The sequence below is a fragment of the Epinephelus fuscoguttatus genome, linkage group LG19, assembly GCF_011397635.1.
Source record: "Epinephelus fuscoguttatus linkage group LG19, E.fuscoguttatus.final_Chr_v1".
Lineage (NCBI taxonomy): Eukaryota > Metazoa > Chordata > Actinopteri > Perciformes > Serranidae > Epinephelus > Epinephelus fuscoguttatus.
The window spans coordinates 31,873,274-31,894,246 of record NC_064770.1 but is presented as its reverse complement, the minus strand read 5'-3'; the positions used below and the strand labels follow the sequence as shown (position 1 = coordinate 31,894,246).

The following is a 20,973-nucleotide window of genomic DNA, read 5'->3' as shown; positions in this document are numbered from 1 at the left end:
CCCAATGTCCTAAAACAAGACAATACTTAAGTCCTAATGTCTTCAAACGAGATAATACTTAAGTCCCACTGTCTTCAAACGAGTTAATACTTAAGTCCCAATGTCTTCAAACGAGACAATACTAAAGTCCCAATGTCTTAAAACAAGATAATACTTAAGTCCCAATGTCCTCAAATGAGATGATAATAAAGACTCAATGTCCTCAAACGAGACAACACTACAGTCCCAATGTCCTCAAACAAGACAATACTAAAGTCCCAATGTCCTCAAACGAGATAATACTTAAGTCCCAATGTCTTCAAATGAGATAATACTCAAGTCCCAATGTCTTCGAAATAATACTTAAGTCCCAATGTCTTCAAACGAGATAATACTCAAGTCCCAATGTCTTCAAATGAGATAATACTTAAGTACCAATGTCTTCATACAAGATAATACTCAAGTCCCAATGTCCTAAAACAAGACAATACTTTAGTCCTAATGTCTTCAAACGAGATAATACTTAAGTCCCACTGTCTTCAAACAAGTTAATACTTAAGCCCCAATGTCTTCAAACGAGACAATACTAAAGTCCTAATGTCTTCAAACAAGATAATACTTAAGTCCCAATGTCTTCAAACGAGTTAATACTTAAGTCCCAATGTCTTCAAACGAGACAATACTAAAGTCCCAATGTCTTCGAGATAATACTCAAGTCTCAATGTCCTAAAACAAGACAATACTTAAGTCCCAATGTCTTCAAACGAGATAATACTTAAGTCCCAGTGTCTTCAAATGAGATAATACTCAAGTCCCAATGTCTTAAAACAAGATAATACTTAAGTCCCAGTGTCTTCACACGAGATAATACTCAAGTCCCAATGTCTTCAAACGAGATAATACTCAAGTCCCAATGTCCTAAAACAAGACAATACTTAAGTCCCAATGTCTTCAAATGAGATAATACTTAAGTCCCAGTGTCTTCACACGAGATAACACTTAAGTCCCAATGTCTTCAAACAAGATAATACTCAAGTCCCAATGTCCTAAAACAAGACAATACTTAAGTCCCAATGTCTTCAAACGAGATAATACTTAAGTCCCAGTGTCTTCAAACGAGATAATACTCAAGTCCCAATGTCTTCAAACAAGATAATACTTAAGTCCCAATGTCTTCAAACGAGTTAATACTTAAGTCCCAATGTCTTCAAATGAGACAATACTTAAGTCCCAATGTCTTCAAACGAGATAATACTCAAGTCCCAGTGTCCTAAATCAAGACAATACTTAAGTCCCAATGTCTTCAAACGAGATAATACTTAAGTCCCAGTGTCTTCATACGAGATAATACTTAAGTCCCAATGTCTTCAAACGAGACAATACTAAAGTCCCAGTGTCTTCGAGATAATACTTAAGTCCCAATGTTCTATATTTCAGTGAAGGTAGGCTAACTAACAGAAATGTCTCAGTATAGTTTGACCAAGTGACAAACTCCATGGCTGAAAAATGAGTTAACAAGGAAGTGCCAAAGAATTGCAGTTCTTTGAGCTGCCACTTGAGGCTGGCACCAGAAGCAAGTCAATCCCCATAGACACCCATGTTAAAATGCCCAATTTTACAGCAGAAATAAACATGTTTACTGCCTGGTACAAAATATGGTTTTGGTGTCTATAGCTAGTTTCCCTCTTCATGAGAACTGTACGGGAAGTGAATTTTTATATAACTCAGCCGTTTGCGTCTTATTACAGCTTAAAGTTAGACATAATTAAGGACAAACTGTGTAACAACTGGTGAACTAGGTGAGAGTGGACTCAAATGCACAGTTCCAGTAAAATAACTCAGTCTTTACTGGTCCAAAGGTAGGTTTGGTACACAGACGGACTATCAGTGGAGTGGAGGCAAACATATCCAATAGGAATGAGGCAGAGTCAGAGTCAATCAACAGGCTAAATCCAAAAAAAAGAAAGAAAAAGACACAAGGAAACAAAAGGCTGGAACACTAGACACACAAGGAGCTAAGACGAAGTGGCACTGAGAGAAAACAAGACGCATACTAAACACTCTGGTGAGGGGAAGGATAACGAGACACAGGTGAGGCTAATCAGGGTGGGACAGACAATCAGACACAGGTGAAGTCATCAAAAGGGAGGGAAAACTCACCGGGGCAGGAAGTGAAGTGATCTGAAAGGAGAGATGTGAGTTTCAAAGTAAAACAGGAAACAACATGAATGAATGAAATAAAAAAACAACCTAGGAAATTTGAGCTGTGACAAACTGCTTTAAGTGACAGGCTTTTTGCTGATAGTATCTTCAGCTTCTTCTCAAGTGCGAAAGCCACAGTGTCGAACTCGGGGCTTCAAAATGGGAGTCGACAAACCAATGGTAGCTATGTCTGTTATTTTACAGTCTATGAGTTCAACAGTACCATACGTTACTGGACAATAATACCACTCAACAGTACCATGTGTTACCATATTCAACAGCACCCGAACTGCATCCTTCAGAACAACCATAAACTTGACTTAACACCCAGCGATTTCAACAAAAACTGAACATTACAACCTTCACAAAGTCAGAATTTATCGCAGTAATGTTGTATTTGACTGCATCTGACTTGGCTAGGTGTAGCCTACTCAATAGACTGGCAACTGAGAGTATATTAAAAAATCAAATCATAATTTCTATTTTTCCAAATTAGTTGAGCTACTCCACAATCCTCCCACGTACCCTCTGGCAATAAGGCAAGTGACATGAGAGATATACAAGGCAGTTGGAAGAATGGATGGGTTCAGTGGGAATATAAACTGAGAGGAAGCTGTTATAGCAGTAATGTTAAAGGAACAGTGTCATTGCAGCCCAGCTATTGCTCTAACTTGTGTTTGACAAAACATGCTCTATATTGTTGTATAATGTCTCAGTGAATATTCAGAGAAAGATGATAAGTGCCTACACCCATTACACTCTCTAAGAAACAGAAATAAAATAATAAAAGCTGACTTCTCTGTGGCAGTCCCCTGGAAAGGGATAAAAAAGGAGAAGGCAAAGAATATTTGCAGCAGAGCTCATCTGCAGTCAATATTTCTGTTATATTTCAGTGACTGAAAACTCAACCGGCACAGGCAAGATTACTTTACTGTCTGGGATAAGATGCACATTACTCTATGTAGGCCAGCTCCAGCCATCCGGGGTTTGATTTCATCAGGGATTTTGATTCAATATTGAATTTTACAGACATTCGATAATGTGTTCTGCAAGCTGAAATTTCATTTCAGCATCTCCCCCTCATCCGCACCTCCAGAGGGTGAATACTTGCAGACTGGAAGGATTTGAACAGACAAAGCAATCACCAAAACACAATATCACAATAAGGTGACACATTTATTCCAAAATGAGAATGGAAAACACAGGCTCTTATTCACCAAGATGCAACAGCATTAGTTTTGTTTCAGCACTGGAGAGGGGACACATATTAAATAAGGGGTTTAGACTCCACCAGAAGATTTTGTGCATCAAACACATAACTTTCTTCATTCTGGTGAATTTTTATGCGCCAATTTGTGTCATTTTTGTACCAATTCATGGTGTAAATATCTTTAATTTCTTGTCTGCTACTTTCTTGTTTTCATTGGGCAAGGGGAATGCCCATGTTGTAATTACTGTCAGTAATAAACAAACTCAAGATTCTTCAGGTTTGTCTGTAGCCTCTTTTCACACTGTCTCTTCAAGGTGGCAATTTCACGTCATATTGCCGCCTAACTGTTCTGTATTAAAGTTACACTCACAGAAGGAGGGGATAGAGTTGTCTCACCTTAAAGGTGGCACCGGAGGTTGTAACCAGTTTTAATTTCGTTGATGGAAACTATGACGAATATTTTTCATCAGCGACCTTTTTTCCATGATGTAAACTTGACAGTGACAAGCAAAAAATAGATCTTAACAAAAAAAACTAAGAGGAAATCTATGCTTCATTTTCGTTGATAAGACGTGACGAAAATGTTCGTAGTCAACTATCGGACATTGAAAGCCAAGAACAGTCATGCTTGTAATTATCTTCAAAAATCAGGAGAGTTTCATCCCACCAGGAACTCTCCTGGAGGAATGAAAATGTTCGTGGTTGACTATTGGACATTGAAAGCCGAGAAAGGCCATGCTGGTAATCATCTTCAAATGCCTAATGAGTGACAGGCTGGTAAATTCCAGTAAATAGTCTGCACCAGGAGCACCGGAGCAGTGTCAGCTGTAATTCACCAGTAAAGAATCTGCTGTGCGTGTCTGACTGTGGATGGTGGAGCTGCTGAATGGATTTGTGGAGTTTGTTAGTTACAGCTATGACTGTTAGCAGTTAGCTCCACTTGTTAGGCACAGAATGGCAGCAGAGCAAGCAGCCACCAGCCACTAGTAGTCCCCACAGGACTCCCCTCAGTCTGGACTATCTCAGGAAGGTTAATGGGTTGATGCTGTTTGACAGGCAGGTAAGAGGCTCAGTTATCTGTGAGTGTGGCTGTGTTGTAAGTGAACAGTCTGAACTCAGATCAGTTTTCTCTGACAGAGATGAAAGTTTAGTTGTAATCGCTGACTCCATAAAACATGAGTTAACACCTCCAGACTAATATGGATTAACTGGATTAGAATAAAGATAAAGAAACGACTAAAAGTTCCGTAGACTAAAACTAGACTTAAACTATGAAGGATAAAAATGGCTAAAATGTAACTAAAACTAATAAACATTTTTATCTCAAGACTAAGACTAACTCTTAAATAGCTGTCAAAGTTAACACTGGTAGTAACAGCGCCAAAATGATCTCTGTAGTAAAGTGACAACCGGCAGAATGGGATCACGGGCAGCACAGGTGTGACATTCTGATGACGTGTTATGTGTGCGACCCACCACAGGAGGTTTAAAAGAGCTGATGGCAGTTAGCAGCTAATTCAAAGAAGAAGACCAGCGGCGAAATATGTCAAAGTGGAAAAACAAAGGCAGCCTCCAAGCAGAGGACAAGATCAGCCGCCATATAACAGGGATGGTAAATGACTGTTATTGCCATGTTAATGCCATTGCTACCTTCTATCTTTTTTCCAGTGGTAATAGAGGATGTGGAATAAATAAACTGATAAATTACCTATTTAGTATCCTTCTTTCACCAACTTAAAAACATACACACACACATAGAGAGAGACAGATCATTTATGAATTGTTTCATGGTCTCCAACACCAATGGACAATGCATTCCTCTAGACTCCAATTATCTGGAGAACAGGACACACAGACACAAACTCTGCTGTGGACGTCTATTTACTGTGCTGTAACAGCCTCGTGTAATAGCCTCTGGTTTTGTTTTTACTGTTCATAATGAGGTGGCTCAGCGTACATGAGCCTAGAGCTGTGTGTGGAGGTAATTGGATGGCACAGGGAGTACACACACACACACACACACACACACACACACACACACACACACACAAACTTTAGTCACAAGCATACCCATCGAATGGCATATAAATGCACAGTGTTACAGATTCTGTAAACATTAGTGGAAATCAAATGTGTTAAACAGGGACGTAATGACCACACACACACACACACACACACACACACACACACCTCTGTTCGTAGCAGCACCCCACCCAGTCAAGGCCAAACACGACTGCCTTCGCCCGTCACCATGGCAACCCTTTCAACTCCCTTTGCAGTGACATCACCTTTGCTGTGGATCTGTTTTATAGGACTGAATATACACAGCGGAGCATTTATTTTTACTTGCAGCAAAAGAGAGCCACGGTGTATCAGGTTTAATACACCCTGCACACACACACACACACACACACACACACACACTTCCAAGAATCTATATTTAACAGGCTGGTTTCATTTTTAATGGATATAATGTCTTGGTTGTATTTTTTTTTTTCAAATCAATATTCAGCCAAAGTGCATTTTTACACAGACTATCTTTATTAGATCTGCATTTTTTTTTTTCCTACAGTAAAATATTTTTTGCATTTTTCAGCCTGGTCTCACTCCCAGAGCGTCAAAATACGCCACTTGGGCAGTGTCCCAGGCGTCATTAAAGTGCCGCCTGGGACAGTGTTTAGCACCAGTGTGAGACGCAGCGGGCTTTCCACCACTTTCCAATTCAAACCCATTTGCATCATTAGTTCTTCTTATACAGAGATCCTTCAGTATGGCTGCTACAAAGTCCCTTTATTAAGCTGCCTTTGCTTTTTTGTACAGAACCAAACGATGATGGCATCATGTCGCCTTAGTGTGTGATTATGTCGGCATTCCAGAAGCAAAAGAGGCGTGACGAGTGTTGGCAGCACTTTCTAAACAATAGCAATGGAATAAATTGGCATTAATACTAATTTATCATCCCTGTAATATGGCGGCTGATCCTGTCCTCTGCTCGGAGGGTAGGGAGCTTCTAGACCTCATTGCCTCACCAATTTGTGGACATTTTTAGTTGCTGTTCTTCTTTGAGTTGAGCTGCTAACCGGTAGTAGGGCGCATGCGTAACTCATCATCGCAGTGTCACACCTGTCCTGAACTGCTGGCTGTCCCTTTAAAGGGAAATTTTGGTTTATTTCAACCTGTCTCCTATCGTTCTAAATTTGTTTAAAGTGACTAGTGACATAAAAATAATAGTTAGCATGTTAGCCATTAGCCTAGATACAGCCGTAGCGTCAGACCTGTTAAAACGTAAGTGAACGGGCATACTTCAAGTGCAAAGTTAGTCCACTAAACAAGCTTTTTTTCCACAAAGACCGCCTCATATTGTTAGGATAAATGTCAGAGAACATATAGAAAACGACATGTAAACGTGTTGTCTTACCTTACCGGTGTGGTGCCATGTTTGTTTACATTTAGCTCTGCTTTCCAAAGTGTGGCTGAAATATCTCGAGAACAAGCAGCGATCTCATACCGTGCCTGAAATCTCGCGAGCTCTAGATAAAGCCCAGCTGGATACTACTCCAGGTGGAGGTGTCTCGTCAAATTCCTCCTCCACAAAGTCGAAGTCTGGCAAAAAGTCAGCCATTATTCTAAAAATCTTTCATAAAATAAATGAATGAACTTTTCAGGCTACTGTCCAGTTCTGCCTTCCAGCTGTTGCTGCTTGTTCTTGCGAGAGTTTGGCCTCGCTTTGGAAAGCAGAGCTAGATGGTAAACAAACATGGCACCACACCGGTAAGGTAAGACAACACGTTTACATGTCGTTTTCTATATGTTCTCTGACATTTATCCTAACGATATGAGGCGGTCTTTGTGGAAAAAAAGCTTGTTTAGTGGACTAACTTTGCACTTGAAGTATGCCCGTTCAATTACGTTTTAACAGGTCTGATGCTACTATGTACCCCGGCTGTATCTAGGCTAACGGCTAACATGCTAACTATTATTTTTATGTCACTGGTCACTTGAAACAAATTTAGGACGATAGGAGACAGGTTGAAATAAACCAAAATTTCCCTTTAACACAGGTGTTGATTTAGTGCTGTTAATAGCTCCGCTGCCGGCTTAAAGGAAAGAAACTCTGTCCCCACACTCTGTAATCGTTTTGAGTTATCCGTTAGCTTATGCTAAACAGGTGTGGAAGTAGCTGCGCTAAACAGCAGCGAGTGCAGCTAGTTAGCAAGCTAAACAAGCACAACGCAGGAACAAGCGTCGATAGGGACGTCCTGGGTAGGGAGCTAGCTCACTTCATGCCGGACAGTTAAATCTCTAGCGATGGTTCTGCTGATGCAGGGTTTTGCAAGGTGAAAGGCAAAAAGATTGCAACAGTCTCATTGGCCTTTACAGGTGTTTTGAGAAAGGTTCTTCATGTTGGTCTCGCGAGAACGCTATCATATGTGTAATACAAGAACATATGTGTTTTACAGAGTGAAAGGGAACAGCATGACATTCCCACCTTAAACAGGCAGTGTAAAAGGGACTTTTGTTAGACGCTTAGAGCAACGGACATCATTTAAAGAGCATTAAAGTCCGCTCAGGGTGGGTGGAAGGAAAGTTGGATGGGTCCCAGGAGAACCAGTGTTTTTAGGCAACAGTTGGTGCTCTTTGTGTTAGATCCAGCTAATTTATGGAGGGAGCTGTAAACATGCGGAATTACGATTGTTAATGTAAAAAACGTGTGCTCTGAAATATTAACACCAATATCTCATGCTGATGTCCCCCTCTCCTCTCCACACACATTACACTCTCTTTAGTATGTCAGATATGTAGGTTATACACGGCTCCATAAATGATTCAGCCAGCTGTATTTACATATCAAACTGCAGCCCGCCCCCACGAGAGCGTGCCTGTACACACACTGCAGCGTAAAACGTGTTTCTGAGCTGCTATTAAAACCAGTTTCCACTCTGACATCTGAGAGCTGCTCTTTGATCTGCAGACTGCTGACCTGTCACAGTAACCGCATCAATTAACATTTATTTTGAAAGGCAGGGTTTGGTCCACTGAGATACGGCTGAGTGTTTTAGCATGGATTCATTTTAAAGCTGTAGTAAGTGGAAACCTGTCAGCCTGAGAAAAAAAATCTCCTTAAACCAGGTTAATTTAGTTTTATCAGATACAGAGAGTCTGTTTCAATAAATCTGATCTGAAGACTGATTTTTATGCTGCTGATGGAAAATATACAAATAAAAATATTTCCAACATGCAGATTTAAACTTCCTATGTGAAAACCTGGAATTGTTTTCTGTAACATTTTGTGCATGAAGCACTTTAGTAAGATGTATGACTTAAAAATAAAAAAGATAAATAAAAACAAGAGTAAATGTGGAAATAGATAAATAAATGTATCAATAAATACAGGAATAAATAAATAAATATGGAAATAAATGAATAAAAAAATGCTGAAACAAATACAAAAATAAATAAATGTGTAAATAAAGAAAGGAGTAAATAAATAGATAAATGCGTAAATAAATAAAAGTTGATAATTTAACAGGGCATTAATATATAAATATCTAAAAATTATTTCTACATTTTTGTACAACTGCATTTATTTATTTTTGTATTTTTGTGTGTATTTTAGTGAAGTAGGAGGTCCTCAACTCTGCATGTATTTCTTTATTGATGCATTTATCTATATACTTCCATATTTATTTCAGCACATATGTATTCCTTCTTTCTGTATTCATAAATTTATTTTTTGATAATTGTGTAATTTTTCATCTTCCATTGGGAAGTCAAGCATTTTAAAAAGTTTCATGAGACCAGACTGACTGGTTAGTTGTGCGAGTTTGAACACTAGTACAGTAATTCCCAACCAGTCTGACCACAGGGTTCGGATTTCACATTTGTTCAAGGTCCACGCAGTTTGATACATCCGGAGTCATATTTGTGTTTGGCCATGTTGTCCAGTTAATTTGCAGTCTCACTCGACAGCAGAAAACAGCACTTCAAAATAAAGAGCCCGGTCTCTCCCCAAAGCTGACGAAATCCGGTGCTTGGGCAGTGACTTGTGGTGTCAGAGACCCAAACAAAAAAGGTTATAGTTTGACGGCGCGCGGCAGCGTCAGGGGAAACGTGGCGGGACAAGGACAAAAGTTAAGGCAGCGAAAGTCCAAGTGGGGCGGGTGGAAGTGGTGGTGGATGGGTCCAACAAACACTGACTTTCACCCAAGAGAGCGTAAGATTCTAAAGCCAAAACCTATGTTTATGTTTATGCCTAAACATAATCTTGCGCATTTGTTGTTGAAGGAAAAAAAAAACCTCACATCAATTTGTGTTGTTGTACTGACATAGTGCATTTATTTTGAAAGAGACTGTATGTAGATGTTAAGATTGTTTTATTCGCACCCTGTATGAGCACAAACAGTTTTCTAAAATCTCTGAAAATTTTTCTTTTGCACAATTTAATCAGTTTTATCTGTTACAGGAGAAAAGGAAAAAAATGACTCTTCTCATTGCCACAGCTGAATTAAACCGAAACATGCTCAGCTAAAACTCTCCATATTGTGTGAATCTGGTGTCAGAAACAAGCTCGCGAAAAGCCAGCCAGTGTGTGCATGCATGTGTCATGTGGGTACATGTGTGTGTGGTCTTCCAACTGTTTCAGCCCCCCCATCTGTGATGTGATATTAACTGGTGGATTTTCTTTGATGGCCGTAAAACTGCCTCATTACCTCAGCAGCTCCATCCTCTGCATCATTACACTCATGCCTGCTGTAAAATATGTGCTACAAGTGTAAATCAGCTCTTTGAGGTCACAGGAAAAACTTAAAAGCATGGATGGTGGGGAATTTCATTTACGTATTTTTATTTTACATAAAAGAAGGTGAGAGGGGACATGTGTCTGAAGAGGGATGCTACTGGGAAACAAACATACAGGACACCTGTCACCTCTAAAAGTCTTTATTACTGTGCCACAGTGTGAGCATTTATTATTTATGGGGATTTGTAGGCCCCTCTAGGTGCTGCGTGAGTGCCTAGAAAATAGTTAAATAAATTGGGGCTCATTTATCTTCACTGTTTTATTTCAGCAGCTGCAAAATGATTAATCTTCTTCTGTCTGTGTAGAAAACATTTTATATTTTCTGCAGCGTTTTGAACTGACTTTTACCTTTTCACCTGCAAAGTTGAAACCCTGTCGTAAATCAAACTGCATATGCAGAAGATTTTTTTTTTTTTTTTAGAGCTTTAAAATTAAGACAGAGGATCCACAGCCCATATGTAGAACCACAAAACACAGACTAAGCGTTCATCTGTTGATATTTAGAGCTAAACCAACACGTTTAGTGAAAACCAACACAGCAAGCTGTCTTGGCAGGGGAGAGGTGGCTTCAGGGGGAAGAGGGATTCAGGAAGGACTGCTCACATGAGACCTCAAACACACACACATACACACACAGTATGTTCGTATAGACAAGGCATACACAGTAATACTCACACGCACACACTGAACACGTTCTCTTGGTGAGCCTTTCACAAATGTATCCAGATTGTGACTTAATCTATTGTAGCTGGTTGGCAGATTGTGTCTTCAGAGCTGTTTCCTGTCCTATTGCTAAGCTAAGCTGACCGGCTGCTGGCTGTAGCCTTAGACTGTGTAAAACAAGTGGACGTAGCCTCTGGGTGTGACAACTGAGGCCAATGCAAAAGTGCCTTAAACCTGCGTTGTTTCTAATGGCCAGCAGGGGGTGACTCCAGTGGTTGCAAAAGAATTTCTATGGGATAAAAGTCTGACCCTGCTTCTCAGTTTATTACCCCAGTAAACATTTTCCTAAAGAGTTCAAGTCTTCTTCAATACAGCTTGTTGTTCATTTTGTAAATTATGGTCTCAATTAGAGTAATATAGACGATAAAGAAGGGTGTGCTTTAGGGCGTGGCTTCCATGTGACTGACAAGTTGCTACCACAGCAACCTGTGAATCAGGTCCTCAGGTTCTTAGTTAGATCTGCCCCTCACTCCTCTACAGCTCCACCCTCTTGTCCAAATATGGTCCCATCTGGCTTCAAAAAACCAAGACGGCTGCAGCCAAAATACCAAATTCGAGGCTTCAAAAAAGGAGTCTACAAACCAACAGGCATCACGATGGCTATGTTCACTACTTTTATACAGTGTATAGCCTTAAGCATGATTTATACTTGTGTGTCAGTTCCATGCAGAGCGTACACCATAGCCTACGTCACAGTCTACGTATGTGGCCTCTGCCGTTTTGAGCATTTATACTTATGCAGTGGTGTGTCTGTGTCTCTCTGCAGTTACACCTCCCCCTTTCTGTGAAGTGCTGTAAAGTTTCATTGATTCAAAACACACATTAAACACACATTAAACATGACTTAATAGAGACGATTTCAAACACAAGTACATAAATCAGCTTCACTATAACTCGCAGCATTCACAGACAAACACTTGTCTTTATCTGGACACATTTTCCCCACAAATACAACATGCTAACGTTATTAGCACAAGCCTATGGCATTTTACATTGTATAAATTAGCCTAGCAGCTAGCGGACCTTTCCTCTACTCATATGAAGCCAGGGACAACAGCAACATTTAACAAAGGTAACGTTACAAAATTCAGCACCATTACAACTCACAAGGTTCACAGACAAAACAACTGTCTTATACTAAACACATTTTCCAAACAAATATAACATGCTAACGTTATTAGCACAAGCCTATGGTAGTTTACATTGTATAAATTAGCCTAGCGATGAGCGGAGATTTCCTCTGCTCATATGAAGCCAGGATAAATCACACACAAGACTTAAATGCTATTTTTGTGGAGGCTTTATTGTCTTCACAATTTATTGTTTCTTATCTGTGAAAATAAAGAAAATAAACACCTAGTTTCCACTGAGGGAAATGGTTTCAGCTTACAGAAAGAGACAGGAGGTCTGCGTCGCCACGACATGTAGTTACATTTCTGGGGAGGTACACGTCAGGACATCAATTTGACGCAAAAGTATAAATCCTGCTTTAGTCCCTAGTCTGCCTGCTCGATGGGCCCAGTGATGCTGAAGCAGCGCCGATCATTCGGGTAATTTCACAACATGGAAATAGAGCTTTTGGCTTCATGTGGCAGTGAGCAACTTTCATAGGAATGAACGGAGCGTTGCCACTAATGCTGTATCCAGGTCTCTTAATACATCCATGGCTGTGATAAGAATTCATTGAGCAAGCACAGGACTTTGACCCAGAAGACCACTGTTTGTGTCCTGTGTGAAGGTAAAAATCAATGTTGAGTTATTTTGTTACCTGAATCATTAGTCACTCGTTAGTCACTGGCCACTTGAGTCAGTGAGTCAACTGATGTGAGCAAGATCAACAATGATCTTTTTCTAACCCAACCAAGCCGACCCCCATGTGTCAAGATTAAAAGGCGAAAGGCTGCCAGTGGCTTCAAAATAATGAGGGGGCCTCTGCCCTGGTGTTAGAATATGATGAGTAGGGATGAGCTCATGTTGAAAATAGAATCAGAATTTTAAAAAAATCTGCTTGTTTTGACATGTATTGAAAATACTGCACCATAACTGGGGCATTACTGGGACAAATCAAAGATAAACTGCTCTTCTTTTTCCTCAACAGCCTTCCTCTATTTTAATAATCACTTCCTGTCTGCCTCCTCTTTCCTTAACCCAGATAACTGTTCACTGTGTCAGGAAAACACTATGTGTGTGTCTACCATGTGTGCGTTTGTGCCCTAAGTGTTGATTTGCTGTTTTTTTATAGTCCTTTGAGGCCCGCTGTCACTGCTCTGTTCTAATACCATAACGAGACCTCTGGGACACTGAAACACACACACACATATAAGAAAAACACACACACAGCAGAAGATAAAAAGGCATCTTTCAGGTATCTGCAAAGCCAATAACAGCTTTTACAGTGAAGGAGAAGGCCGTAAAGGAGGACTGATAAAACAAACAGCATTACAGCAGGCCATGAGGAGGGTTTGCCTCTATCTCCAAGGCTGCTGTAAGTGCGTGGCCTTTTCTGCCACAGCACGGCCAGAATCAATATGTCACCTGCGGGATTTCCATGTAAGGCTGCAGATGCGCCGTCAACACTGGAGACACTCATGACACTTCATCATGCTAACCAGCAAATCGTTGAGATCTCATTTCCCGCATGTTTCCGTGTTGATGAAAGGCTGAGATGACAAACAAATGATACCGCCTGCTGTTATTGGTGATATCAACACACTGAGGGTGTCTCATGACACTGCAGCTTCTGTGGCATATTGTATTACTGCGGATCTGACACGCTTTCACTATTAAATATCCTTTGCAGCTGTCAATAGTGATTGTGGTATGATGCAGCTTTTTTTACCTGAAGATTTAAATATGATTTTGCAGTTTTAATACGTCATACTTCTGCTGTAGTAACAACACATTCTCACTCCGATCTCGTCACATATTGACATTTGGTCATGGACTTTCCACGTCCACATATGACACGTGAAAGGTACCCTGGGTGTTTTGGTTGATGTTCTGGGACACCATGTCAAGTTCTGCCTGTTACATGTATTGTCCTCTTTCAAAATAAAGGAACAGGAATTCACAGGAATTTTAACATTTGCATACAGACTCTTTCAAAATAAATGCACTATGACCTTTTTTTCCTTCAACCAAAAAACCGCAAACAGTTGGGTTTAGGCAACAAAAGCACGTGGTTAGGTTTTGGGAGAAAAAAAACAAACAGGGTTTGGCCTTAGAATCTTATGGGACGCGAACACTAGTGATGCCCGGGTCGGGGTTTTTTCCAACCCGCGGGTCCCACATTTATGAAATAATTTGACCCGCTCCATCCCACCCGCACAACCGCATCTATTTTCACAACCTGCCCCCGCCGCTATTAACTTACCTGTCTTGTTGCTCTCATGCTTGTATAGGTTATCACAGGAATTGTACTTCATGTAGCCAATACTGCTGTCATCTGCTGCACTAACTATCTCAGAGAAATTGTCCCAAACATGAGATTTCGCAGCTTGGCCTTCTTTTCTTTTAACTCTGTACTCTCCCGACCGTAATCTTTCCCTCACTTCTTCTTTCATCCTCACCACTTCATTGATTCTGGTTTGTTGTTGCCGCTGCTTGGCGCCGACATATTTAATCTTTAATGACTCGCCCCACCCGCCCTGCCAATAAAGTGAACATTTCTTGACCCGACCCGCAGGTAACCCACGGGTTACGGGTCAGCCCGCGCATCACTAGCGAACACCACTCTCTCTCGCCACTTAAACTTTCGTCCTTGTCCCGCCTCGTTTCCCCCAGCCGCGAATCATGCCGACGTTAAAGGACGGCTTTTTCGTTGGTTTCTGACGCTGCAATTCACTTCCCAAGCACCCGATTTCGACGATCTTAGACTGAAACCAGCCTCGCAGCAATCCAGTTCGCAAGCAATTCGCTATTACGCCATTATTCAAACATAAACTAACTGAACTCCAAGACAGTAATGCCCACCAGTAAATAAATGTGACACAACCGAAGTTGTATTTGAATCCATATGCAATAAAATACACCCTTATTCATTTTAATACACTTCAAAGTTTTGCTGCTACAGCTTTTCTTGCCTAAAGAAAGGGTTATAGTGGCTGATGTTTTATGCTTTGTTAACTTGTCTGTTTGTGTTAATGTTAGCCTGCATTTTAGCATCACAGATAAACATTTTAAGGGATTTATGACAAAGTAAAACAAGAGGTAAAAACACAATGAAATGAGCCAGAGATAACTTGTGGCCATGTTTAATGTGGTATTACAATGGAAATGACTGTAATTATGCCTCTGCTAAGAGCAGTCAAGGTAACACAGTCAGAGCAGCTTTAATCACTAGACATTTCCATGCAGGTGAATGTGTCATAGTGTAGTGCAGTCTTTTTCTGTTGGCAAACCAGAAACCGTCTGCAGGCTGCTGCAGGTTTAGTCAAACAGAGAGATTAAGTGAAACTCTGCTCTGTTCCAGAAGAAACCTCATCCAAAATCACACTTACATTTATTAACCAAGCCTTGGAACATAAACGTAACCAACGTTGTGTCATGGTTCACTATGTTTAGATGAAGACTACGTTGTTTTTTTTTTAATGATCTGTTTATATAATATTTCAATTTGCCTTTAACAAACAGCATTTTCCCTGAGCCCTATACCTTTGCAGGCTTAGCATCACAGCTTAACGAAAAAGGTCAGGGTGGGGCTGGAGCCTATCCCAGCTGACACTGGGCGAGAGGCAGGGTACACCCTGGACAGGTCACCAGACTATCACAGGGCTGACACATAGACACAGACAATCATTCACACTCACATTCACACCTACGGACAATTTAGAGTCACCAGTTAACCTAGAGGAGGTCACTAGAGTACCCACAGAAAGCCCATGCTGACACAGGGAGAACATGCAAACTCTGCACAGAAGGGCTCCCCCACCTCGGCGTTGAACCAGTCACCCTCTTGCAACAGTGCATCACCTCGCCAACGAATAAATACAGGAAAAAAATAAATAATGAAATAAATAAATAAATGCTGAAATAAATGAAAGAATAAAAATGCTCAGGACCTTTTTAAATAAATATAATACATTTATTAAAATCCTGTTTATCAACTTTAATTTTTATGCATTGATGCATTTATTTCCATAATTATTTAAACATGTATTTATTAATTTATTTATTCCCTTTTAATAATCTTTTATGCATTTATTTATTTCAGCATTTATTCATTTCTTATTCATGTCATATTTATTTGTAGTTATTTATACATTTATTTTTCTATTTGCATAATTACTGATTTATTCATACACGTATGTATTAATCATATTTATTCCTGTACTTATTTCTACATTATTTTAAATTTATTGATACTTATAACTAACTAAACTATTGATATTTCTTATGTTTACTCTTATTCTATTCTTCTTTTATTATATTGATGTATATATTGTACTTAAATTCTCACAGTCACATCCTCAGCACAGTGACGATATATATTTTATTTTTAATATTTTAATATCTTAAGTACTATTCTTTAACAATGTAGCATGATGCACATTTTATTTTTATTTTAATGCACATTTTATTGCTTTATTTTTTACATACTTCTATTTCATACTCTTATAATTCTGTATTCTTTACATCTGAGTGACTGTAACGAATCATAATTTCCCCTTGGGGATCAATAAAATATTTCTGATTCTGAAACATTTGAAAACATTACTCTAGACAAGGATATGGGAGAACTCCACCTAACGGAGGAAACCAAGTTATGATGATGGAAGTACCTGCACTACTGCCTTTTAAATCTTCATCTGAGCTGTAGTTTTTTCTGTGGTCATGCAGTAATTGTTTAACTTTAAAACCCCAAATGATTCAATTTCCATTTACAACTGCTGTAGTGGATACAGATTTATCTAGAAACTCCAGGAGATACACTGAGATACACAAGCAGGTGAAACTGAGGCGAGCCCAAACATGACGTCATCGCTTCAGCTCTCTATAGACAGCAAGTAAAAAGAATGCACATCCACCCCTTTAATCAACCTCCTCCACACTCACTCACTCACTCACTCTCTCACACACACACACACAGTAATATGTCCTCAGCTGCTCTGTCAGCCCTGTAGAGACAGCAGGTTGTCTAATTGACTGACTTGATTGGTCTCGTATGTGTCTGCTCACCCGCTCAACCTCATTTATCACTGCTGGGACAAAAAAAAAAAAGGGAGGAGGTGTGATGTGAGGAGGAGATACAGTTTCTTAAACACATGTGACAAGCTGACAGCATGTGTGAGTGCGTGTGGAGAGCAGAGACGAGCAGGTAAGGAGAGGAGAGAGGGAATGTGGGGAAGGAAGGGAAGAGGATTAGAGAGTGAGGTATATACCGGTGGGTTATTTAATCTGACAGTGCGAAACAGAGGGAGGAGGAAAGGAGGACAATAGGAGAGAAAGAAAGAGGGAGAGAAGGAGGGAAAGAAAGCGAGGAAGGATTAGAGAGAAAATGAAGATGGAAAGATGAAGAAAAGACGAAGAGAAGGGATTTCAATTAGCCTGTTTGAGCGCTTACTGCTCGCCGCCCGCACCGGTCTGCACTGATTGACAGCTCATGAAGAGTGTTCTGCCACATGGGCCTCACCCACTCACCCACTCTCTCTCTCTCTCTCTCTGCCACACACACACACACACACACTTTCCTCACTTTCTTTCCTGGTAACAGCTGCTGACAGAACACGTCGATCTCAACCGCCAACATTTTCCCTTTGTTTCCTTTCTTTTGTGTTTACCCCGTCTTCCTCCTCCTCTCCTCCCGCCTCCTCTCTTTCTCATCTTCCACCTACTCACATCTTCACCCTCCTCTTGCCACTTATCTCCCTCCTCCTCCTCCTCTCCGTATAACTTCCGCTCCTCATTGCTTTTCTTTTAACCTCTTCTTCTTTTCCTCTCCAAATGAACCTCTTTACCTCGATGTTTCTCGCCCTCCTTCCTCCTCGCCTCGTCATTCACCTCCCTACTCCTGCCATTTATCTTCCACTCAGTCACCTCCCACGTTCCCATCAAAATCTCCTCCTCCTCCTCATTTTTCAAAACTCAATCTCAGCCAAGTGTTTTTGACAAGATTAAATGTGTCACATATATTCACAAAAACAGCACAGGCAGCAAAATCCACTTTAGAGGTTCAGTGTGTGGGATTCAGGGGGCTGTACTGGCAGACATGGAATATAATATAATAAGAACGATTTCTTTGGTATATGATCACCTGAAAATAACAACCGCTGTGTTTTCGTTAACTTAGAATGAGCTGCTTAAATCTACATAAGGAGTGGGTCCTCATCTATGGAGTCCGCCATATTTTTAATGTGAAAGTGCATTATTCAGCGTTTGTTTTGGCGAGGAAGAGACCTTTGTGTATAATTTGGTCCCTGATTAAAACTGCCTGAATGTTTGGATCTTCAGTTCTCAGAAAAACAAAGTGAGCACACATTAGCAGGTGCAGGGCTACAAGCCCAACCAAACAGCAATGGAAAAACACAGATTTTTAACATGAAACTGTTTTATTCAGTGTTTTTAACGGTTTTAATCACCTGGCACATTTGTTTTGGAGAGGAAGAGAACTCTGCAGGTAATTCAGCACCTGGTTAAAAACGCCCCAATGTTTGGATCTTAGTTAATAGGAAAAAAAGCGAGCACACATTAGCAGGTGCAGGGCTAGTAGCCCAACCAAACAACATTGGAAAAACACTGATTTTTGACATAAAATTGCTTTATTCAGTGGTTTTACCAGTTTTTATCACCTGGCATGTTTTTTTTTTTTTTGGAGAGGAAGAGACCTCTGCAGATAATTCAGCTCCCAATTGAAACCTCCTTAATGTCTGGCAATTCAGTGTGCAGAGAAAAAGATGAGCAGATGCTAAGCTAGCAGTCTGTCTGCGTCAAACCAAAATGTATAGGCAAAACAATGATTTCTAATGTGAAACTGTTTTATTCAGTGTTTTAAATGGTTTTAATCACCTGGTTCAGTAGTTCTGGAGAGAAAGAGACCTCTGCTGATAATTCGGCTCCCGGTTAAAACTGCCTGTAAGTTTGGATCTTAAGTTTTAGGGAAAAAAAGCAAGCACACATTAGCAGGTGCTGGGCTCGTAGCCCAACCAAACAGCATAGGAAAAACACAGATTCCTATCGTCAGACTGTTTTATTCAGTGCTTTTAGCAGTTTTAAACACCGGGTCTATTTGAGGAAGAGACCGCTGTGGATAATTTGGCTCCCAGTAAAAACCTCCTAAATGTCTGGCTATTCCGTCTGCTGAGAAAAAGGTGATTGCACATTAGCAGATGCCTGCGACAAGGCAAACAATGTATGGAAAACACTGATTTTTAAACATGGAACTGTTTTATTTACTGTTTCTTAGCGGTTTTAAACATCCAGTCTGTTTGTTTTGGAGAAGAAGAGACCTCTGCAGACAATTCAGTTTCCGGTTAAAACCACCTGAAAGTTTGGATCTTAAGTTATCAGAAAAACAAGCGAGCACACATTAGCAGGTGCGGGGCTAGTAGCCCAACCAAACAGCATAGGAAAAATATCGATTTTTAATGTGAAACTGTTTTATTCAGTGTTTTTACTAGTTTTAATCGCCAGTTCCATTTGTTTTGGAGAGGAAGAGACCTCTGTGGATAATTCAGCTCCCAGTTAAAACTTGCCAAATGTCTGGCTATTCAGTTTGCAGAGAAAAAGGTGATATCACATTAGCAGGTGCCAGACAAGCTCTGTAACAAGCCAAACAGTATGTAAAAAACACTGATTTTTAAGGTTAAACTGTTTAATTCCGTGTTTTTACCAGTTTTAATCACCTGCTCTGTCTGTCATAATTCGGCTCCCGGTAAAAATCCCCTGAACAACTGGATCTGAAGTTGTCAGATAAAAAAGGTGAGCACACATTAGCAGTTGCTGAGCAAGCATGCTGTCTACGAGAAGCCAAACAGCATCGGAGAAATACTCTTTTTAACGTGAAACTGTTTTATTCAGTGTTTCCACTGGTTTTAAACACCTGGTCTATTTGTTTTGCAGAGGAAGAGACCTCTGTGGATAATTCGGCTCCTGGTAAAAACTCCTGAACAGTAACCACTGAAGGAATTCTAACCTGGAGAAGTTTCAGCTTGTTGCAATCTGCAATCCTCACCAATAACTCCTCCTAAATCTGACACATTGCTCCTTTAATTCCCTGTGTACAGCTGCTTGAAGCCATTTTTTTGTTTTTGATAATCAAAAATAATGGAAACACAGTAATAGAAACATATTTTGTTGTGACATATTTGGAGTGATCACCTAATATATGACTCATGTTTCCACAGTGGCTCTCTGTGATGTTTTAATAAATGAAAAATGGCTGAAACACTGAGACACTAAGTAGTTAATTGGCAGACGTGAAGATCTACGGTCGGTGGCTCCTTGGATCCTGACTGGAGCCGAGCGATCAATTCCAAATTGCCGTTTGAAATTCACACAGTTAATGGAACAGATTATTCATGGCTGCCTCAGATCTTAAATCACATTTCACTTCCACTTGCGAGACCTTCGTTTGAAGATGATCTCTCATTTCCCTCTGTTTCTTCTCTCGTAATTGTCACTGTGGTTTTCTCTTTCTCTCTCTCTGCTCCAGTGCCTCTCTTTTTAAATGACTTCACTCGCCTCCTCTCTTTGCATCTCTCTTTGCCTTTTTATCTTTATCTCACAAAACACACACTCTTATACCCACACCTTTGTGAGGGGAAACCCCAGGACTGTTCCACCATCTGTAACTGCTCAGCACTGCAGTGTAGTAACATACACACACACACACACACACATACACACACAGAGCTGCCTTGCAAATGTACTGTTGCAAATATAAAAGCAAAGAAAAAAAAAAACAGACAACAGAAGCATCATTTGACTCCTGCATACGCTGTGTCATCACACACACACACACACACACACACACACATACAGCTGCTCCCTCTCCCAACATTTCTCATGAACACACACCCTTTTTTGCGTGTGTGCACATGTATGTGAGCAGAAACGTAATTAC

General features: G+C 40.3%; 1 protein-coding gene across 5 annotated transcripts in view; it reads right to left on the bottom strand.

The window, feature by feature from the left end:
* The window catches only part of arhgdig (Rho GDP dissociation inhibitor (GDI) gamma), a 62,076-nt gene that overhangs the window by 24,258 nt on the left and 16,845 nt on the right, over nt 1-20,973 (bottom strand). For 2 of the 5 annotated variants that reach the window (XM_049560161.1, XM_049560162.1), the window contains exon 2: nt 2,140-2,160. The exons of the other annotated variants lie outside the window; for them this stretch is intronic. The gene's annotated coding sequence lies outside the window, so the exon portion shown is untranslated. The remainder of the gene's footprint in view (nt 1-2,139; nt 2,161-20,973) is intronic. 5 annotated transcript variants of the gene reach the window in all.